Raw genomic sequence first — 19,526 nt, 5'->3', positions numbered from 1 at the left:
GGCTCCTCCTCTCAGAACCCCAGCCACCTGAACACCCTCAGGCCTCATCCTCCCCTCAGCACCCCATGCCCCTGAACACCCTAAGGGCCATTCCTCCTCTCAGCACCCCAGGCATCTGAACACCCTCAAGCACCTTCCACTCAGCTCCCCAGGCCTGTAAACACCCTCAGGCGCCCTCCTCCTCTCAGCACCCCAGGCCCAAGAACGCCCTCAATCCACCTCCTCTTCTCAGCACCTGAGGCCCCTGAACACCATCAGGCCTCCTCCTCACCTCAGCGCTCCAATCCCCTGAACACCTTCAGGCCTCCTCTCAGCACCCCAGGTGCCTGAACACCCTCAGGCCGCCTCCTCCTCTCAGCACCCCAAGCACCTGAATACCAGCAGATCCCTTCCTCCTTTCAGCACCCCAGGCCCCTAACACCATCAGGCCACTTCCTCCCCTCAGCATCCCAGGCCCCTGAAAATCCTCAGCCCCCCTTCACCTCTCAGCACCCCAGGCCCCTGAACACCCTCAGGTACCCTCCTCCTCTCTGCACCCGAGGCCCCTGAACACCCTCAGGCCCCCTCCTCCTCTCAGCACCACAGCCCTCTCAATATGCTCAGGCCCGCTCCTCTCAACACCCCAGGACCCTGAACAACCTCAGCCCCCATCCTCCACTCAGTACCCCAGGCCACGGAACACCCTCAGGCCCCCTCCTCCCCTCAGCACCCCAGCCCCCTGAACAAATTCAGGCCACCTCGTCCCCTCAGCACCCCAGGCCCCTGAACACCTTCAGGACCCTTCGTCCTCTCAGCACCACAGGACCCTGAACACCCTTAGGCCCCCTCCTCATCTCAGCACCCCAGGCCTCTGATCACCCTCAGGCCTCCTCCTCCTATCAGAACCCCAGGCCTCTGAACACCCTCAGGCCTCCTCCTCCTCTCAGAACCCCAGGCCTCTGAACACCCTCAGGACCCCTCCTCTCAGCACCTCAGGACCCTGAATGCCCTCAGGCCCCCTCCTCCTCTCAGCTACCCAGGCCCAGGAATACCATCAGGCCCCCTCCTCCTCTTAGCACCTCAGGCCCCAGAACACCTTCATGCCCCCTCCTCTACTCAGCACCCCAGGTGCTGGGAAATTGTGCAGATGCAGCCACATCTGCCATGTTGTCCCCTCAGGCTACTGCTAGCTCTCGCGAGAGTTGGGATATTCTTGGACTGCCGTTTCACCATGTTGTGCCCTCAGGGCAATGTCAGACATGGTGGCAGGAACCCAGACTGGTTTAGAGTAATTATGTGGGAAAATGCATGCAAAACCTCTTCCCATGGTCAATGGAGGGTCAGGCCCTTTCCAAATTTTATCAAGTGGGTCTTTCCATTTGACCTTAATAGATGGGAGAGTAGATGGTGTTTGCCAGTGAAGAATAATAGGAGGTAAGTCCCAGTTATTGTAAATATTAAAGAGATTTCACGTAGTTAAGGCTTTTGCTAGCTGGATATTGGGGGGGGGTACATTGTCGACAATACCCTCATGATGGCACTGTTATCCCTGAAGAACAAGAAATACAAGAGGACTAGCCGCAGGATACATCCCAGGATCCATAATATGACATGGCAGAACCTAGAAAATCTGGCTCACAGAGCCCTCTCTCCTACCCCTCCCCTGAATGTTTTATGTTATGACTGTCCAGTTGTGTTTTGTGAGTGAGTGTGTTGAATGACCAAAAATTTTTGTATGACCCATCTGCTCAGAGTACTCTAAATGTTAAAACCATTGTCACTAATATGTGTTAACTCTCTAAGTAACCTGAGTCTGTTTATAGTCCAAAGTCAATTATAATAAATCTCTAACTTGTTACAAGTTTTATTATTTTATTCACAAGTAAGTGAGTACAGCTATCAAGCCTTCATATCAAGAATCATCTGTTCATATGGTAAGGTATTAAAATATAAAAAGTTCCTCCATACACAACCTATGTAAATTAACAACATTCACATATTCTTATAAACTTAACTGGGGTATCTTGTCTTGCCACCATAGGCTTGCCTTTGCCAGCCAACAATTTAAAATATGTTTCCCTTTATAACATCACCCATGCCACAGACATCTTTAATACCCCCAAAGACAAATGACTGTTCCCCTAGACATCACATCCACTGACTGCGTCCCTTAGACTTGAGATATGATCTTACCTCTTCATACCAATGGATAAATTCCACCTTCCTTACCTGTCTACCCTTAGTTGTGGGACCCTAGTTTGTTTTACTTCTTCTGATCACAATAGGTCTCTATCCAACAACCACAATATCAGTTATAACAATAATATAATTATAACAATAAAACAACTAGGGCAACAAAAGGCAATATACAAAAAAAAAAAAAGAAAAAGAAAAGATCCCGCTTCCCTACACCTTAGAGTCCTTGTTAAAAGATAGTTCTTTTTCCCCATGAATCACCCAGGACCTTCCAGATAATGGCTGATTACCATGACAGATAATAATAATAATATAATTAATAAATAGGAAAGATACATCCCCCAATACTCAGTTGGCTAAGGCACCAAACCTCTTTTTCTATAAAAAATTCAAATCAGATGCCCTGCTAACCATGAGAAGCAGATTGTTTTTGTTTCTTCCACAATAATCCTGGAAAAAAACATCTGGACCCCTGCACACCCTGACATCACCCACTAGATGGCACAACTACAGTAGCACACCCCCCGAAACCCTAGATGTCACCTGATGCGATCTGAAGAACCTGATTCACAGACTCCAAGGACAGAACTTTTTTTACTGCCTGTCTGCCTTTCTTGCTTCTGCTTTGACCTGTCACGTTTTGGCGGTTCCAGCTCACTCTCTACAGAAATGCAGAATTCCAGAGGCTGACCTTCCTCATGCAGCATTTCATCCCCTACCATTCCCCCCCCCCCCAGTCGCCTACTTTGGACTGAGACTTCTATCGGACTTGCTGGTATACCCTTTGGACACTTTAGACAATTTTACAGCAGCTTCCTTCCCTTCACGTTGCTGGTTTTTCATAGACTGACCCTGAATAGTTTATAGACTTTACACACTATTGTCCTGGGCATTAGATAAAAGGAAAGGGGGAGATGCTGGGAAATTGTGCCTATGCAGTCACATCTGCCATGTTGTCCCCTCAGGCTACTGCTAGTTCCCATGAGAGTTGGGACATTCTAGAAGTGACTGTTCTGCCATGTTATGCTCTCAGGACATTGTGTATATCCCCGCAATATCTGGAGTGCTTTGGTCACTCCTGCCCCCTCCCATTCTCACGAGAGTTATCATCCTATCCTGGAGTGCTATGGTTACTCCTCCCCCTTCCCATTCTCGTGAAAGCTATTCCTATAAAAGCCCTTCGTTTTCCACACCTCGCTCTCTTGCCAGCGCTTCACTCCTGTGTTCAGACGCAGGAAAGGTTACTGCATGAGGCGGCCATTTTAGCTACCTCCACGTGGCCCAACCTGCTTCTCTAGCACCCAACTCTGAGATACCAGCGCAAATAAAGATTTGTGTTTCCTCTTCGCTCCAGACACCCTCTTTCTTATCTCCGCGGCCCGCGCACAACATCTCGCTCAGCAACAGTACCACCCCAATATCCAGCTACCAAAAGCCTTAACTACGTGAAATCTCTTTAATATTTACAATAACTGGGACGTACCTCCTATTATTCTTCACTGGCAAACACCATCTACTCTACCATCTATTAAGGTCAAATGGAAAGACCCACTTGATAAAATTTGGAAAGGGCCTGACCCTCATTGACCATGGGAAGAGGTTTTGCATGCATTTTCCCACATAATTACTCTAAACCATTTTGGGTTCCTGCCTGCCATGTCCGACAATGCCCTGAGGGCACAACATGGCGAAACAGGCACTCCGAGAATGTCCCAACTCTCGCGGGAGCTAGCAGTAGCCTGAGGGGACAACATGGCAGATGTGACTGCATCTGCAGAATTTCCCAGCACCCAGGGCTCTGAACAACCTCAGGACTGTTCCTCTCCTCAGCACCCCAGGCCACTGAACACCCTCAGGGCCCCTCCTCTCAGCACCCCAGGCCCCTGAACACACTCTGGCCCCCTCCTCCCCTCAACACCCTAGGCCCCTGAATACCCTCAGGCCCCCTCCTCCACTCTGGACACCAGGACTCTGAACATACTCAGGTGCCCTCCTCCCCGCAGCAACACCGGCCCCTGGACACCCTCCAGCCCCTGTCTCCCCTCAGAATCCCAGGCCCCCACCCTCAGGACCCTTCCTTCACTCAGAACTCCAGGCCTCTGAACACCCTCAGGCCCCCTCCTCCTCTCAGTACCCCTGGCCCTAGGACCCTCAGGACCCTTCCTCCTCTCAGCACCCCAGGCCTCTGATCACCCTCAGGCCTCCTCCGCTCAGCACCCCAGGCCTCTGAACACCCTCAGGCCCCTTCCTCCTCTCAGCACCCCAGGCCCCTGAACACCCTCAGGCCCCCTCAACCTATCAGCACCACAGGCCCATGAACACCCTCAGGCCCCCCCTCCCATCACCACCCCAGGCCCTTGGACACCCTAAGTCCCCCTCCTCCTCTCAGCACCCCAGGCCCCTAAACACCCTAAGGCCCCCTCCTCCTCTCAGCACCTCAGGTCCCTGAACACCCTAAGGCCTCCTCTGCCTCTCAGCACCCCAGGACCCTGAACACAATCAGGCCCCCACCTCCTCTCAGCACCACAGGCCCCTGAACACCCTCAGGCCCCTCCTCATCTGGAGCCCCCAAGGTGTCCCTGCAGCACACCAGGAGCCCTCCTCCTCTGGAGTCAACCCAGGTGTCCCTGCAGCACCCACTCCTCCTGATTCCTGTCCTGCACAGCTAAGTCCCTGGTGGCCATTTGACTCCAAGTCCAGGGCTTCCTGCCATAGAGCCACTGAGACCCCCACAAGCCAGGGCCAGGCCAGAGCCGGACACACGTGTTCACTCTCAGCTGACTCAGTACACACTGGGAGTCCAGTTGTACTCCAGACCTCGGGGACATGGTGTTGGGCCTCTGGGCACCACTGTCACTTGGAGCCTGGTATAGAGGGTGGGCAGCCATGAGGGCTGCCAGCTGCAGGGTGGCTACACTGCCTGCAGAGGCCACCAGGTCACACTGCTGCAGCACAAATCTTCCCAGGCTGGTCTATGGTAGGGCCACAAGTGTCCACCCCCAAGGTTTATTCTGGGTCTCCAGACCCCTAGATGTCCCTGCCCTCAGTTGTCCCCCCAGGTATTCCATACTGCAGGTTTCCCTGACCCCCAGGCCCAGCTTCCCAGCCTCCTCCCAGGGAGCCTCAGCGGCCCCCAGGAATCCCCGCCCCATGTGTCCTCCGGACCCCCAGATTTCTGCCGGGCCCCCAGGTTTCCTCCCTCCCCAGGTGCCCCCCCACGAATCCCCACAGATGTCCAGTCCCAGGCCCGCAGGTCTCTCCCAACACTAGGTGTCCATGCCCCAGGCCTCCAGGTTTCCCCCCACCTCAGAAGCCCCCATATATCCCCAGATGATTGGTCTGAGATGCCCAGGTCTCCCCCCGCCCCAAGTGTCCACGCCCCAGGCCCCCAGTTTTCCCCCACCCCAGGTGTCCCTTGTCCACTCCAGATATCAGGTTCAGGCCCCCAGGTATCTCCGCCCCAGGTGTCAGCACCCCCGGGCCCGCAGTTGTGTCCCCACCCAGGTGTTCACCCTCTGGCCCCAGAAGTCCGGTCCCAGACCCCCAGGTGTCTCCCTGCCCCAGATGTCCCCGCCCCTGGCCCCAGGTGTCTCCCCACCCCATGTGTCCCTACTCCGGGGCTCCCAGGTGTCCCCAGCCAGTCAACCAGGCATTTCGATTCTGGCCACAAAGGGACCCGCCCCCAAGACCCCAACACCCAAACCCACAGCCACCAAACCCACAGCCCCAACCCACAACAACCAAACCCACAGCCCCCAAAACCACAGCCCCCAACCCACAAACCCGAAACACACATCCCCCAAACCCACAACCAACAACACCCAAAGCCACAAACCCCAAACACACAAACCAAAAACCCACAGCTACCCAAACCCACAATGCACAAAAACCACAGCCCCCAAACCCACAGTCCACAAACCCAAAGCCCCAAAACCCACATGTCCCTAAACCCACAACCCCCCAATCCACAGCCCTAAAACCCAGACTCCTAAACCCACAGACCCCCAACCCATAGTCACTAAAAACCACAACCACAAACCCACAGCCCCCCAAACTAATAGAACCACATTCCACAGCCCCAAAAATCATAGAGCCACAAGTCCACAGCCACTCAAACCCACTGGCCCAAACCCAAGCCCCTAAACCCACAGCTCCTAAACACCACAGCCCACTAACCCACAGCCCTCAAACCCACAGCCCACAAACCCACAACCCCCCAACCAACACCCCAAAACCCACAGCCCCCAAAAGCACAACCCCCAAACCCATAGCCCCCCAATCCACAGCCACCCAAACCAACAGCCCCAAAACCCACAGCCCCTAAATCCCAGAACCCCCAAACCCACAGACCCAAAAACCAACAGCTCCCCAAACCCACAACCCCAAACCCACAGACCCCCAATCCAAAGCCCTCACCTAACAGCCACCAAACCTGTTCCCCCAACTCACAGCTCCCAACTCATATTTCCCCAGACGCACAAGCACTGAGACCCTCACAACCCGACAACCAAAACTCCCAAACCTCACAGGCCCCAGACCCTCACAGCCCCCAGACCATCACAGCCCCCCTCCTTACAACCTGCAGATTCACAGCCCCAGATCCTCTCAGCCCACAGGCCGCCATCTGACCACAGGCCCCCTCTCCCACGATCCCACTCACCATGTTGACCTCTGACACCATGTTGATACTGGAGATGTCTATGTTCATGCTGACAGCCACCAGGGGGGTCCTGTGGGGCAGCAGTGACCACAGGCCTGAGTGTGGGCAGCAGCCCTGATGGCGCAGCCCAGCCCAGCGTCCAATTGCAGCCCCCACTCCTCCACTAGGGTCCCAGCCCACTGGAGGGGGAAGATCTTGGGGTCCCAGCCTGACCGAGGGGCTGTTCTGTGGTCCTCCCGCTGGAGGGGGCAGTTCCGGGGCCCCCACCCAATCTGGGGTGCAGATGGAGGGGTCCTGGCCCTATGGGGGCAGCCATTCTCAGGGTCCCCCCGCTGGAGGGGGCAGTTCTGGGGCCCCCACCCGGTCTGGAGTGCAGACAGAGGGGTCCTGGCCCAATGGGGGCAGCCATTCTCAGGGTCCTGCCAGCAGTTGGGGTGCAGTTTCCCCCAGGGCAGCCCCGCGCCCCCCTGCCAGGCTTTCAGGATAAGCACCTCTGTGCACACTCAGCGGCCAGCAGTACCAGAAGGGCAAGAGCCAGCAGCCCCTGAGCCCGTGTCTTCCATCCTGTGGCTGTGCTCCCAGCAGCCACACTGGCTGAATGTGGGGCAGCACATGCACAGGTGCGCCAGAGGGGGCAGGGAGGGGTACAGAGGGGCAAGCAGGGGAGGGGCAAAGCAGGGCAGAGCACCCAAGCAGCTCCCAGGCAGAGAACCCCAAAGAGCATCCTGAGGAATGCCCCAGAAGAGCACTGTGCCTAAGCACGCATGGAGCATCCCCAGGCCCCTGAATACCCTCAGACCCCTCCTCCCCTCAGCACCCCAGGCCCCTGAAAACCCTCAGGCCCCATCCTGCTCTCAGCACACCAAGCCCCAGAATACCCTCAGGCCCCAATCTCCCCTGAGCACCCCAGGCCCCTGAACACCCTCAGGCTTCCTTCTCCTCGCAGCACCCCAGGCCCCAGAACAACCTCAGGCCCCCTCCTCCCCTCAGCACCCCAGGCCCCTGAACACCCTAAGGCCCACTCCTCCTCTCAGCACCCCAATCCCCTAAACACCCTCAGGGCCCCTCCATTCACCACCCCTGGTCTCTGAATACCCTCAGGCCTCTTCCTCCACTCAGCACCCCAGGCCTCTGAACACCCTCAGGCCCCCTACTCCTCTCAGTCAACTGGTCCTGTCCACTCACCTGCTAAGTCAGTCACGGGGTCCTGTCACTCAACTAATCTAGATAGTGGGTCCTCTCTACTCTCCTGCTAAGATAGTCAAGGGTCTGTGTGAAAGCTACTTGTGAGTCAGGATCCACCTCTTTCTCAGGTCATGAATCAAGGCTCCACATCAGGATGGCAACACCAGTGCAACACAGTCCACAGCTCACAGCAACCACCTGCCCCAGAGCAGCTCCATGGAGGACAGCACTTGGCAGAGGACTCTACACACCTCCACATAAGAAGAGAAACAGCTGCACCCTTCCCTATCATGTACTCTCTGTGTACCCCCTAAGGAAGCATGTAAAGTGTAATTTAAGTTAGGTGTCCATTTCTCTCTCCAGGTCTCTGTGGCAAGTTGTTCTATACTCCTCTTGATTATGCTCCACTGCCTGCTGTTCTAGGTGACCCTTCTGCAGATCCCGTGGCCTATCTGGAGTTCTCTTTTCTGTGCAGTGGAATGTTGTGGTCCAGTTTCTTCTGCAGGTTTCAACCCAATTTCCCCAACACCATTTGTTGACTTGCTCTCTACAAAAAAACCCAGCTGAGCTTCTAAGACAAAGCAGCACCAAGTCAATGGTAGAAAGCTGCTCCCACTAACAGAAGGTGACTTTAAAAAAGGAGGAACAACTTGGGCATTGCATGATGATTAGGGACCCATAATAACATGAAGGGGTTACATGGATTACCCTGTCTATGAACCAAATAAGGAGCAGCACATACATGAAACAAGTATTCATAAGATGAGTCACATTAACAACCATACAATTAAGAGTAGATTTCAATACTCAATGTGATATAGTGAATGCCCCCCTATCTATCAGATGTGCAAATGTGCCCAATAGAAAGTGGAACATTCCTATCATGGGTTGAGGGAGGGATAGTTAATGGAACACCATCACCTGAGCTGACATTAGAAAAACAGTTTCCACCAATCACAGGGCACTGGGACAGTCCACATTCGGATGGGGGGGGGTAAGAAAAGCTGTCCCTCAAGCACCCAGTATAGGTTGGGGTTGCTGCAGGGGGAGGGGACATGCTTCTTTCAGAGGGCTTGTCACCCCTCAGGCCAGCAGCCAGACAGTCCCTGTAGTCCAAGACTGTCTCTGTTGGGATGACCTCCCCCAGTCCCCCACCCCTACTGGACATGGGCTGCCCTGGCCAACAGCTTCCACTGGTCTCCTGGCAACAGGTCAAGCAGTTGGCATCTCTGATTCTGAGCTGACCTCTGATCAAGAGATTGCTCTCTCCAGGTCTGATCCCTATGCAGTGAACTGCTCCCTCCTGTCCTTTATTCAGAAACCAAGGACTTGTCCTGCGATCAACAGCACCTATATCAGGTGGACAGGAACACTAAGGGGCAGGGGAGGTCAGGGGAGGGGTGGGATCAGGGTGGGTGGTGGCCTCTCTGGGCCACATTTGGGTCCTACCCCTAACACACACACACACACACACACACACACACACACACACACCTGTGCGGAGATATTACCACTGGAATATTCAGATCCTACTCCAGCTCAGTGTCCAAGCAATTCAAGGTTCCTTCCGGGGTGTGTCCTCCCCAATCATGGAACAGGGTGACATGTCTGGGACCTCTGGGAAGAAGAGGAGCAGAGGCACAAGACCTAAGACTAGAGCCTCCAAAAGAAGCCATGCCTCCTCTGACAGCTCAGGGGTCCATCAGGTCACTGTGGGCAGGGCTGCGCCAACAGACGCACAGGGTTCCTCAACCAAAACTCCTAGGAAGGGAGCCCAGAAGAGGAGCCATTCCCCCTCTGCTGCTGCCCTGGCTGCTGGTGATGCCTGCACTGCAGGCCCCTCCAAAGGGACAGCAGACATCACCTTGCCCAGTGGGGGGAGTGACTCGGACAACCTGAGACATGCTTGTTCCAAGCAGGGGATGATGTTCCAGGGTCCCTCAGCCACAGCCTTTTCCTCCTCTGGCACCCTGGGTGCAATGGGCTCGAAAACCCCCGGCTCTGGCTCTGATACTGACCCAGCACAGATGTGGCAGCCAAGAGTACTGTCCCTCGATTTGTCATATACATGGCAGAGGTCTACCTGGCAGGGCCAAGGCTGTGGGAAGGACAGCTCCCACCACAGTGTTGAGAGCTGACCCCAGCAAAAGCAACAGGGGTGATGGGGGCACTGCCAAGAGCACTCCTCAGGTCCCAAGCCAAGATCCTTGCAGCACACAGGGGAGCCAGGGCACAGTTCAGGTATCCCCTGTACAGGTGCTCCCTGGGGGCCACATAGGGAAGGATGCCAGGACCCCCACCTCTGCCAGTGGTCCCTCCAGTGTAGTACACTCCAGCACAGGAGCAGATGGGGTGCCCTGCTCCAAGGCAGGCCTTGCTCCCCACGACTCCACTGCACCCCCAGTGACTCAGAGCTCCTGCTCTACACTACCCATGGTGAGGGCCCAAACAAAGAGCCAGCCCCCGTCTACAACTGCCCAGGTTGATGGCAATGCTGGCAATGCAAGGGCAACAGGTATCACCACTCTGCCCAGTGGAGGGACTCACACAGGCACTCTGAGCCATGATCTTTCCAAACAGGGAACTGTGACCCTCAGCCACTGCCTTTTCCTCCTCTGGCGCCCTGGGTGCAATGGACTCCAAAGCCCCCAGCTCTGAGACTGACCCAGCACAGATGCAGCAGACCCCCACAGACAGGAGTACTGTCCCTAGATTTGTCATCTACATGGCGGAAGTCTACCCTGGCAGGCCCAAGGTAGTAATAGGGACTGCTCCCACCACAGTGTCCAGAGCTGACCCCAGCAACAGCAACCGCAACAGGGGTGATGGGGGCACTGCCATGAGCACCCCTCAGGTCCCAAAGCAAGATCCTTCCAGCACACAGGGAAGCCAGAGCACAGTCCATTCATCCCCTGTGCAGGTGCTCCCTGGGGGGCACTCAGGAAAGGATTCCAGGACCCCTACCTCTGCCAGTGGTCCCTCCAGTGGAGCATCCTCCAGCACAAGAGCAGACGGGGGCCCTCCTCCATGGTGACCTCAGGTAATTAGGGCTCCTGCGCTACATTGCCCACCCTGGGGGCCAAAACCAACAGCCAGCCCACATCTGCTGTTGTGAAGGCTGCAGCCCCCTCAGGCATTCCCACCACTTCTGCAGGGACAAGAGATAGCAGCCTACACAATGCTGGAGACAGGAAAGTGGGTGCTATCACCATGCAGCAGACACTGAACCTGGGGGACTTGACCAACATGGGGAGTGTGGACCAGGGTAACTCAACCACTACCCTGTCCTCCTCTGGATCCCTGGGTGGGAAAGAACACAGGGCCTGCAGGTATCACAGGAAAAGAAAGTCCACCACTGCACCATCTGAAGTCGGCATGCCCGGTGCTGGCACCACAGACACCAGTGACTTGGAGTCACCTAACAGTAAGTTGCAGGCTCTGAGCCTTACCCATGCTAGCATTCCGGGGACTGAGGCCCAGGGTTCAATGACTACTGCTCTGTCCTCCTCTGGGAACCAGGGTGGGAAAGACTACAGAGTGCGCAGAACAGTCAAGAATAGGAAATCTACCACTGCACCATCTGGAGTCACTCCTGGTGGTCTGGGAGCAGGTCCCTCTATTAGCGTCAACCTGTCTGGAGGCACAGCTCACACAAGCATTCCTGGTTGCTGGCAACAGAGCCACCAGAGACATAAAGCCAGCTATAAGGAAGCTGCAGGCTCTAAGCCTTAATCATGCCAGCATTGCAGGGACTGTGGCACATGGTAACTGAGCCACTGCCCTGTCCTCCTCTGGGGCCCTGCATGGGAAAGAACACAGGGCCTGCAGGGAGGACAGTAAAAGGAAATCTGCCACTGCACCATCTAGAGTCATTCCTCCTGGTGCTCTGGGAGCAGGTCCCTTGAATAGTCTCAATCTGTCTGGAGGGGCATCTCACTCAAGCCTTCCTGACTCTGGCACCAGAGTCACCAGTGACCTGAATTTCCTTATCAGTAGGCTACAGGTTCTGAGCTTGAGTGACTCCAACACAGGGCTGACTGTGGCCCAGGGTCCTTTACCCACTGACCTGTCCACATCTTGGGCCCTGGGTGGGATGGACCACAGATCAGCCAGGTCTGCCAGAAGGAAAACCACCACTGCTCCATCTGGAGTCACCACTTCTGGTGCCCTGGGGTTCCCAGATTCCCATCCTGTCTGGAGGGGCAGCTCACTCAAACCATTATGCTGCTGGCACCAGAGTCTCCAGTGACTTGGCTTCAATTATAAGTAAGATGCAGGCTTTGAGCCTAACCCATCTGAGCATTCCTGGGACTGTGGCCCAGGGTCACTCTGCCACTGCCCTGTCCAACCCTGGGGTCTCTATGAGGAAGGGCCTCAGAGCTTCAAGTTCTGACTGCAGACCCAGGCAGACCACCAGAACCCCAACTGGGGTCCCCGCCTTTCCTTGCCGTTCATCTGCAGGTCTCCCTGTAAGTGCTGCAGCCCCTCCAAAGACCACTCCCACAGTCAAGTCCAGAGCTGGGAGCTGTGATGACTATGAAATCCACACCCTCATCACTGGCCTGGCGGCTCTGCACATTTAGCTTACATGTCTTGGGATGATTTTATTTTATTGTATTTTTATCTGATAGTCTTAAACTCAGAGAAGAGAAGGAAATAGATAAGAAGAAAAAGACACCTGCTGTACCTGTTTCACAGATTTTGAAGCTTCTCCCTGTAGGTGGGCAGCAGGAATTAGAACTCAGATACACACACACTGTCATGTGGCAATGTGTGTGGTTAACCAGGGGGACAGCCACCAACATTGTTTGATTTTGGTTCTTTATTTAAATTTATTTTTCAATTTGCTTTTTTCATTTGGGGTTTTTATTTCATTATTTTACTTAGTTATTACTATATCTTTTAATTTACTAGATTAAAGCATATTTTATTTTTTATTCTGTCTACTATTAGTTTATTGTATGAACCTTTTATTTCAGTATTTCCGGGTCACTGCTGGGACTTGGTTCCTTAACAATGCTACACATTGCTCCTGGTAGTAGTCTTATTTTCTGCTCCCCATTTTTCGTTCTATGTATGTAATAAAAGTATTGATATAGATATAGTCAACACAAACCTGTAGGGGCGTGGCATCCACTTGCATGTTACGCTTTAATTTCTTGCCACCAGGCTTGATGCCTTCACAGTGACCCCCCCCCACTATCCTGGTGGTCCTATTTATATATTTTTCCCTGGAATAGCAACTTTGAAGGCAGGAGGAGATAGATAGGGAGATAGAGCACCAGCAACTTCCCGCCGGGGTGTGGACCAGGGTGCAACATCTGGTCTTGAACACAGTGACCTGTAGAGCAGCGGTCTTACAGGGCAGTGTGGCTAGCAGCTGGGGCTCTGGAGGGACTCAGTTGCATGGCTGATGCTAGATGTACCCTGTGACTGTGGCCAGTTTGCCTCCCCACCCCCAGGAGTATCATCTGCAGCATGGGACACACCACATTAGAGTGACCTGGAGACCCTCAGCAAAGACCTGTTCAGTAAGTGTCTAGGGGATGCTCCTCTGATCCCTCTATTCTCAGTGGGAGGAGGCTCAGGTACAGTGTTAATCTCAAACCAAACAAATAGAGCCTACATGCAGGACAGTTCCCTGCTGCTCCTCAGTGACCTGTCTTGTCTGTCAAACAGTCCAGCCTTACACAGACTCATTTTAGCGATTACTGGTGGAGAGATCAGACTAAGTCTGCCTTAGCAGTTTTCATGTGTTAGCACTAAAGAGCAAGTCTCAGAAGTCCAGAAACACTCACAGATACACAGTGTTTTCATGGAGACCCTGGGCAACTCCTACAGGGCACTTGGCTGATGAGCATCCTGGGCAGAGTCCAGGAGGGCTGTTCTCTGGGCAGCACGCAGCTGACAGGGTGGATCCTCACTCACAAGTAGCTTTCACACAGACCCTTGAGTTTTATTTTAACTCAGGTATTATTTCTCACAACATAGCAATCCTCCAGTCTCCCCATTAGTACACACTCACAAAGTTCTTCTTCTGATCCAGGACCTACTCTGGTCCTGGAACCTGCACAGGGAGGACAAACAAAGAGTCCTTGGTAGAGAGACAGAGATTGAGAGAGAAAGAGCGAGAGAGATAAATAGAGAGAGAGAGAGATGAGATATATGAAGCACAGTTAAGAAGAGACTACAAGCAAAGCTCTATAGCTTCTGGTCACCATTCACACTTCTCCCAAAGTGTAGATGGTCAAGGCTTCCCATTGAAGAAGGGATGGGTATGTGTTCAACTAAGAGCCTCTCTGGATTTGCCCTTGTACTCTTATTACACATTCAGTTAAATGAATGCATTTATATCACTTCCTAACACTGATATGATTGCTGTGATGTGCAGGTTCCTCTTCTTCTCTTATATATATGACAGCATATGGGACTGCAGCCCAGGAGGTGGAGCCTTGGCTGGAGTTGGACCAAAAAGTAAGTGCTCCCGGGAGTCGGGCTGTAGTGCAGTGGGTTAAGCGCAGGTGGCGCAAAGCAAAAGGACTGGCATAAGGATCCCGGTTCAAATCCCGGCTCCCCACCTGCAGGGGAGTCGCTTCACAGGCAGTTAAGCAGGTCTGCAGGTGTCTATCTTTCTCTCCCCCTCTCTGTCTTCCCCTCCTCTCTCTGTTTCTCTCTGTCCTATGCAACAACGACGACAACAACAATAATAACTACAACAATAAAACAACAAGGGCAACAAAAGGGAATAAATAAATAAAAATAAAAAAAGTAAGTGCTCCCAAGTTCAATCCTTGACACCACATGTTCCAGAGGTATTGTCTGTGTAGGTCACTCTCCATCACATTACACAAGTAATAAATCTTTGAAGATGTCTAGCAGCTATTAAAAATTTAAATCTCACTTATGCTTTTCTAATATTTCCTTCCTAACTTCCCTAGTGACACACTGCTACTGCCCCCTACTAGATGGGTTGATTCTGGTGCCTACAGTGAAATAATTCTGCCTGCTGACTTCACTGAGTCTCCTGTGTGCTGGGCCTGTGAACACACCAGCTGGCCAGGGGCCAAGGTAACAGGGGCTGAAGGGCACCTGTCAGTAGGACCAGTGACTTCCAAGAGAGCGGGCATTATTGGACAAGCCAGAACAGCAGAGAGGAGCTGCCACAGAGACCTGGAGAGAGAAGTGGACACCTGGCTCTTGTAGAGTGAGTTCTTCACACTGAGAAGGGACCAGTGGAATTTGTCCCACAGAAAAATAGCCTGCAGTGCAGGAAGGCCACATATTCTGTGAGGGCTCAGCTCCTACACCCCTCTGAGGACCTCAAGAGGCCCCTTCTTTCTGCCTTCATCATGTGGGAAGGTGCCTTGAGCAATGCAGACTAAGAGTGCCCAGAGGATAAGCTGTGGGCCCACTGCTCAGTGTGACAAGTCACCCAGGGCAGAATGCAATGTGCTCACAACCTCAGCCAGTTGTACCATTTCTTGAAAAAAAAAAAAAAAACATGGAGGGTATGAGCACTGATCTGGTAAACATGCCCATGGCTTTTCTCAATCCCAGGTGAGAAGGGTATTATGCAGTGAGACACCAGCAGGTAGGAGAGAGGCCTCCCCACAGCTGTGAGGTCACCAACATCCTGGTTCCCTTCAGCACAAGCAAAAGTAAGCATGAGAGGAAACTGGACAATTCCAACAGGAAGGTAACTATGGCATTTTGTGATCTTTTTGGTCTGTAAACAATTAAAATTGACATAAGCACAATGCACTTAAACTTAGCCCCAACAGTGGTCCCTAGTTCCACTCAAATTAAATATTGGTGGGAAACACTGCACTGCCAGGTGCTAAATCACCCTTAATGGAAGCTCCTATAACAGCCTGGACAGCCTGAGTGACTCCATAGAGAGCTTGGCCGGTGAGCATCCTGGGCAGAGATAAGGAGGGCTGCAAGCTCTGCAGAATATGCCTAGGGTATTGGATACATGACTCAGTCAGGAACAGGCTTTACACAAACTCATGAATTGTCATCTTTACTAAGGTCCAGCTACCCACTCTACCTCCTTCTCCTTCACAACACAGCCAACAACATTTCTGCATATCAGCCAGCACACATACAAGCCATCCTAAGAGACAAGGACTCCTATGAAGCTGGGGTCTCATCCTAGGAAGAGTAAAGAGGGCCTGCCACTGAGAGAAAGAGAGACAGAGACAGAGAGAAAGAGAGATGACCTAATGCTAAAAAGAGATGAAGAAACTAGGAGCAGGTTGTACACCTTCGGGCCGTGCAACACATCAGTGTAGACAGTTAAGCCTTCCTAGCTGGTGAAGGAAGGGTCTACATTCATCTGAGAGCATGAGAAACTCCTCTGGATTTACACTTCTTCTTTCACACATTGAGTGAAATGCATGGCTTTCTGTCATTTCATAGCTCTGGCAGGATTGTGATATGCAGGTCACTCTTTCTCTCTTATAAATGACAGCATATGGAAACTGGAGGCCAGGAAGTGGAGTCTTGCATGGAGTTGAAGAAAACAGGAAGTGCTCCCAAATTCAATGCTTGACATCACATGTGACAGAGCAGTGGCCTGGGCAGATTTTTCTCCCTCACACGTAAGACAAATAATACATCTCTAAAAATGTGTGGAAGGAACTTAGGAATTCAAATCTCATTCATTTTTTCTACTATTTCCTTCCTAATATCACTGGTGACACACCCAGGGCCGCTGGCCATACCAGCAGGCAGGACAGTAGGAAAATGGGCTTTAGGGCACTTGACAGCGGGGTCAGTGGCATTGGCAGGAGGGTCACTAGGACAACAGGCAGTGGAAGGCAGGCCACAGGAGCAGATACCAGCTTGGAAAGAGACCTGAAGAGAGAAGTAAACCCCCGACTCTGATAGTTCTTCCTACTAACAGGGGACCAGAGAACCTTCCCCAACAGAAAAAGAGCTGCCACTGCAAGGTGAAAACCTGGGTGCTGTGGGGTTCAGCCCCTGGCTCCACCCTGAGTGAATAAAGAGGCTCTGTACACCCTGCCTTCTCCTGGAGGGGCTGTGTGCAGGGAGGTGCAGGCAGGGAGCAGCTGAGGAGCAAGTGCAGTGAGGAGCCCCCAGGCCCTTGCAGTCTACTTTCATCATGTGGGAGGGAGTTTAGAGCTGCACCCAATAGGAACACCAGATTATGAGCTGTGGGCCGGAGTTGGAGAGAACCATAAATGCTCTCAAGGTAGATCTAGGATAGCACATGTGCCAGAGAGATGATCTGGGTAGGTCTCTCTCCATCCTAGGTGAGAGAAATAATAAGTGTTTGAAGATGAGTGGCAGCTATTAAAGAATTTGAATCTCATACATGTTTTTTCAAATATTCCCTTCCAAAAGTCACTGGTGACACACTGCTATTCCCAAAATTAAATGAACTGATTCTGGTGCAACAGTAGAACAACTCTGCATGTTGGCTGGGATTTGTCTCCTGTGTACCTGGGCATGTGACCACACCAGCAGGCTGGAGACAGGGATGACATGGGCATTGGGGCATATGTCAGTGGGGCCAGTGACATCTGCAGGAGCATCACTGATGATGGCAGCCAGTAGAGGACATACCAGAACCAGAGATCAGTTTGCCACAGACACCAGGACAGAGAAGTGGACTTCTGAATCTTGTACAGTGAGCTCTTCACAATTAGCATGGGCAATTGGAGCAGGATGGACAACTGGAGCTTTCCTCACAGACACAGAGCTGGCACTGCAGGCAGGACACACTGGCTGTGTGGGGTGCAGCCTCTGCTCCCCTCTGAATAAGTATAGAGGATCTGCATACCCTGGCTTCTCTGGGAGGAGCTGTGGGGAGGTGACACACACAGCGAGCAATTGAGGAGTGAGTGCAGTAGCAAGGAGCCTCCAGGCCCCTTCAGTCTACATTCACCATGGGGGAGGGGCCCAAGGGCTACACCCAAGAAGGGCACCCAGAGAAGGAGCTTTGGACCCATTGCTGACTGTGGGATTCCACCCTGAGAGAAGCCATTCATTCCAACAATATGCAGCCCATGAGAGTGGTTTTAGAGAGAAAAGCACGTTGGGTTGCAAGCCCTGACAGTGGCAACAGGCCAGTGACTTTCTTTAATGCCAGGTGAGAAAGGTGAATAGTAAGGTACCAGCAGCAGGCATGGGAGAAGCATCCACATAGCTCTGGTGTCACCAGCTTTCAGATCCCCGTGAGCACAGGCAGACCAAGAGGAAGATTGGACAATTCCAACAGGGAGCTAATTATTGCACTTCATGATCTTTCTGATCTCCAGACTTCATTAAACTATCATACAGGATTATCAAATCAGCATTTCCTAGCTCCACTCTGGTTTTGTTCCAGTGGGAAACACTGCACCCCAGGCACTCGGACTACTTAACAGAAGCTCCCACACAGCTGCATGCACAGTCTGGTGACTCCATCAGAGCACTTGGCCAGTGAGCATCCTGGGCAGAGAGACAATGAGGGTTGCAAGCTCTGCAGAGGCTTCCTCATGTGGTGCATCCCTGACTTGGTCAGGAGTGGCCTTCACACACACAGACTCCTGAGTTGTCTTCTCTGCTCAGGTGCAGTCACCCTCTCAATCTCTGTCTCATCCTACTCCACAACAAGGCCACCCCATCTCTCCCTGTCAGAACACACAGCAGCCATTCCTCAGAGCCAAGGACTCATCTGGTCCTGGTGTAACACCTGATGAAGAGACAAGGAGTTCCTGCCTCATGGAAACAGAGGACAGAAAGACAGACACTGTGATGAAGAGACTAAAAACAAAGTCGTTCACCTTCTGGTACTTAAGAACAACAGAGTTGGTCAAAATGTAGATGGGAAAGGCTTTCTAGACAGTTAAAGAAGACACTGTATTAATTTAAGAACATGGGCAACCCCTTTGCACTTGCACGTTCATTCCCATATATTCAACGAATGGTTTCATGTCATTTCCTAGCTCTAATATGATGACTGTCCTATGCAGGTGACGCTCTTTCTCTTACATATGATGGAATATGACAACTGCTGCCCAGGAGGTTAAGACTTGGCTGGGGCTGGAGAGGAAAAAGTAAGTGCTCCCTAGTTCAATCCCTGACATTAAAGGTGCTAGGGTGATGATCTGTAGACATCTTTTTACTTCACATATTAAGAGAAATATTTCTTTGAGGATGGATGACATTTATTAAAGAATTCAAATCTCATTTATGTTTGCTAATGTTTCTTCCTAACATCACTAGTGACACACTTCCACTGTTCCAGTTCCATGTGTCCATTATGGTACCACACTGAAATAAGCCTTCCTATTGACGGGGTGAGATTTCCCTGCACCAGGATCCTGCATCCACACAAGCAGGCCTGAGGCAGGGGTATCATAGGATTTAGGACATGTGTCAGTGTAACCAGTGGGATCTACAGCAGGATCTCCTAGAAGCGCAGGCAGTGGAGCATAATCGAGAGGAGCATAGAACAACATGCCACAGAGACCTGTAGAGAGAAATGGACACCCAT

The 19,526-nt window shown here is 52.5% G+C and overlaps 1 protein-coding gene and 1 long non-coding RNA gene across 5 annotated transcripts in view; both read left to right on the top strand.

The window, feature by feature from the left end:
* Nucleotides 1-19,526, top strand: part of LOC132540452 (leucine-rich repeat-containing protein 52-like) — a 282,090-nt gene that overhangs the window by 13,318 nt on the left and 249,246 nt on the right. The gene's annotated exons all lie outside the window — the stretch shown is intronic.
* On the top strand, nucleotides 11,309-15,020 carry LOC132540232 (uncharacterized). Of its 2 annotated transcripts, none has more exons than XR_009551441.1 (3): nucleotides 11,309-11,444; nucleotides 14,442-14,494; nucleotides 14,959-15,020. It is a non-coding gene; the product is annotated as an uncharacterized LOC132540232 (long non-coding RNA). The 2 variants fall into 2 exon arrangements; XR_009551440.1 differs by lacking the exon at nucleotides 11,309-11,444 and adding an exon at nucleotides 13,450-13,551.

Source organism: Erinaceus europaeus, chromosome 9 (assembly GCF_950295315.1).
Source record: "Erinaceus europaeus chromosome 9, mEriEur2.1, whole genome shotgun sequence".
NCBI classification, from domain to species: Eukaryota; Metazoa; Chordata; class Mammalia; order Eulipotyphla; family Erinaceidae; genus Erinaceus; species Erinaceus europaeus.
Note: the sequence above shows the minus strand (reverse complement) of the source record. Positions and strands in the feature narration are given on the sequence as shown.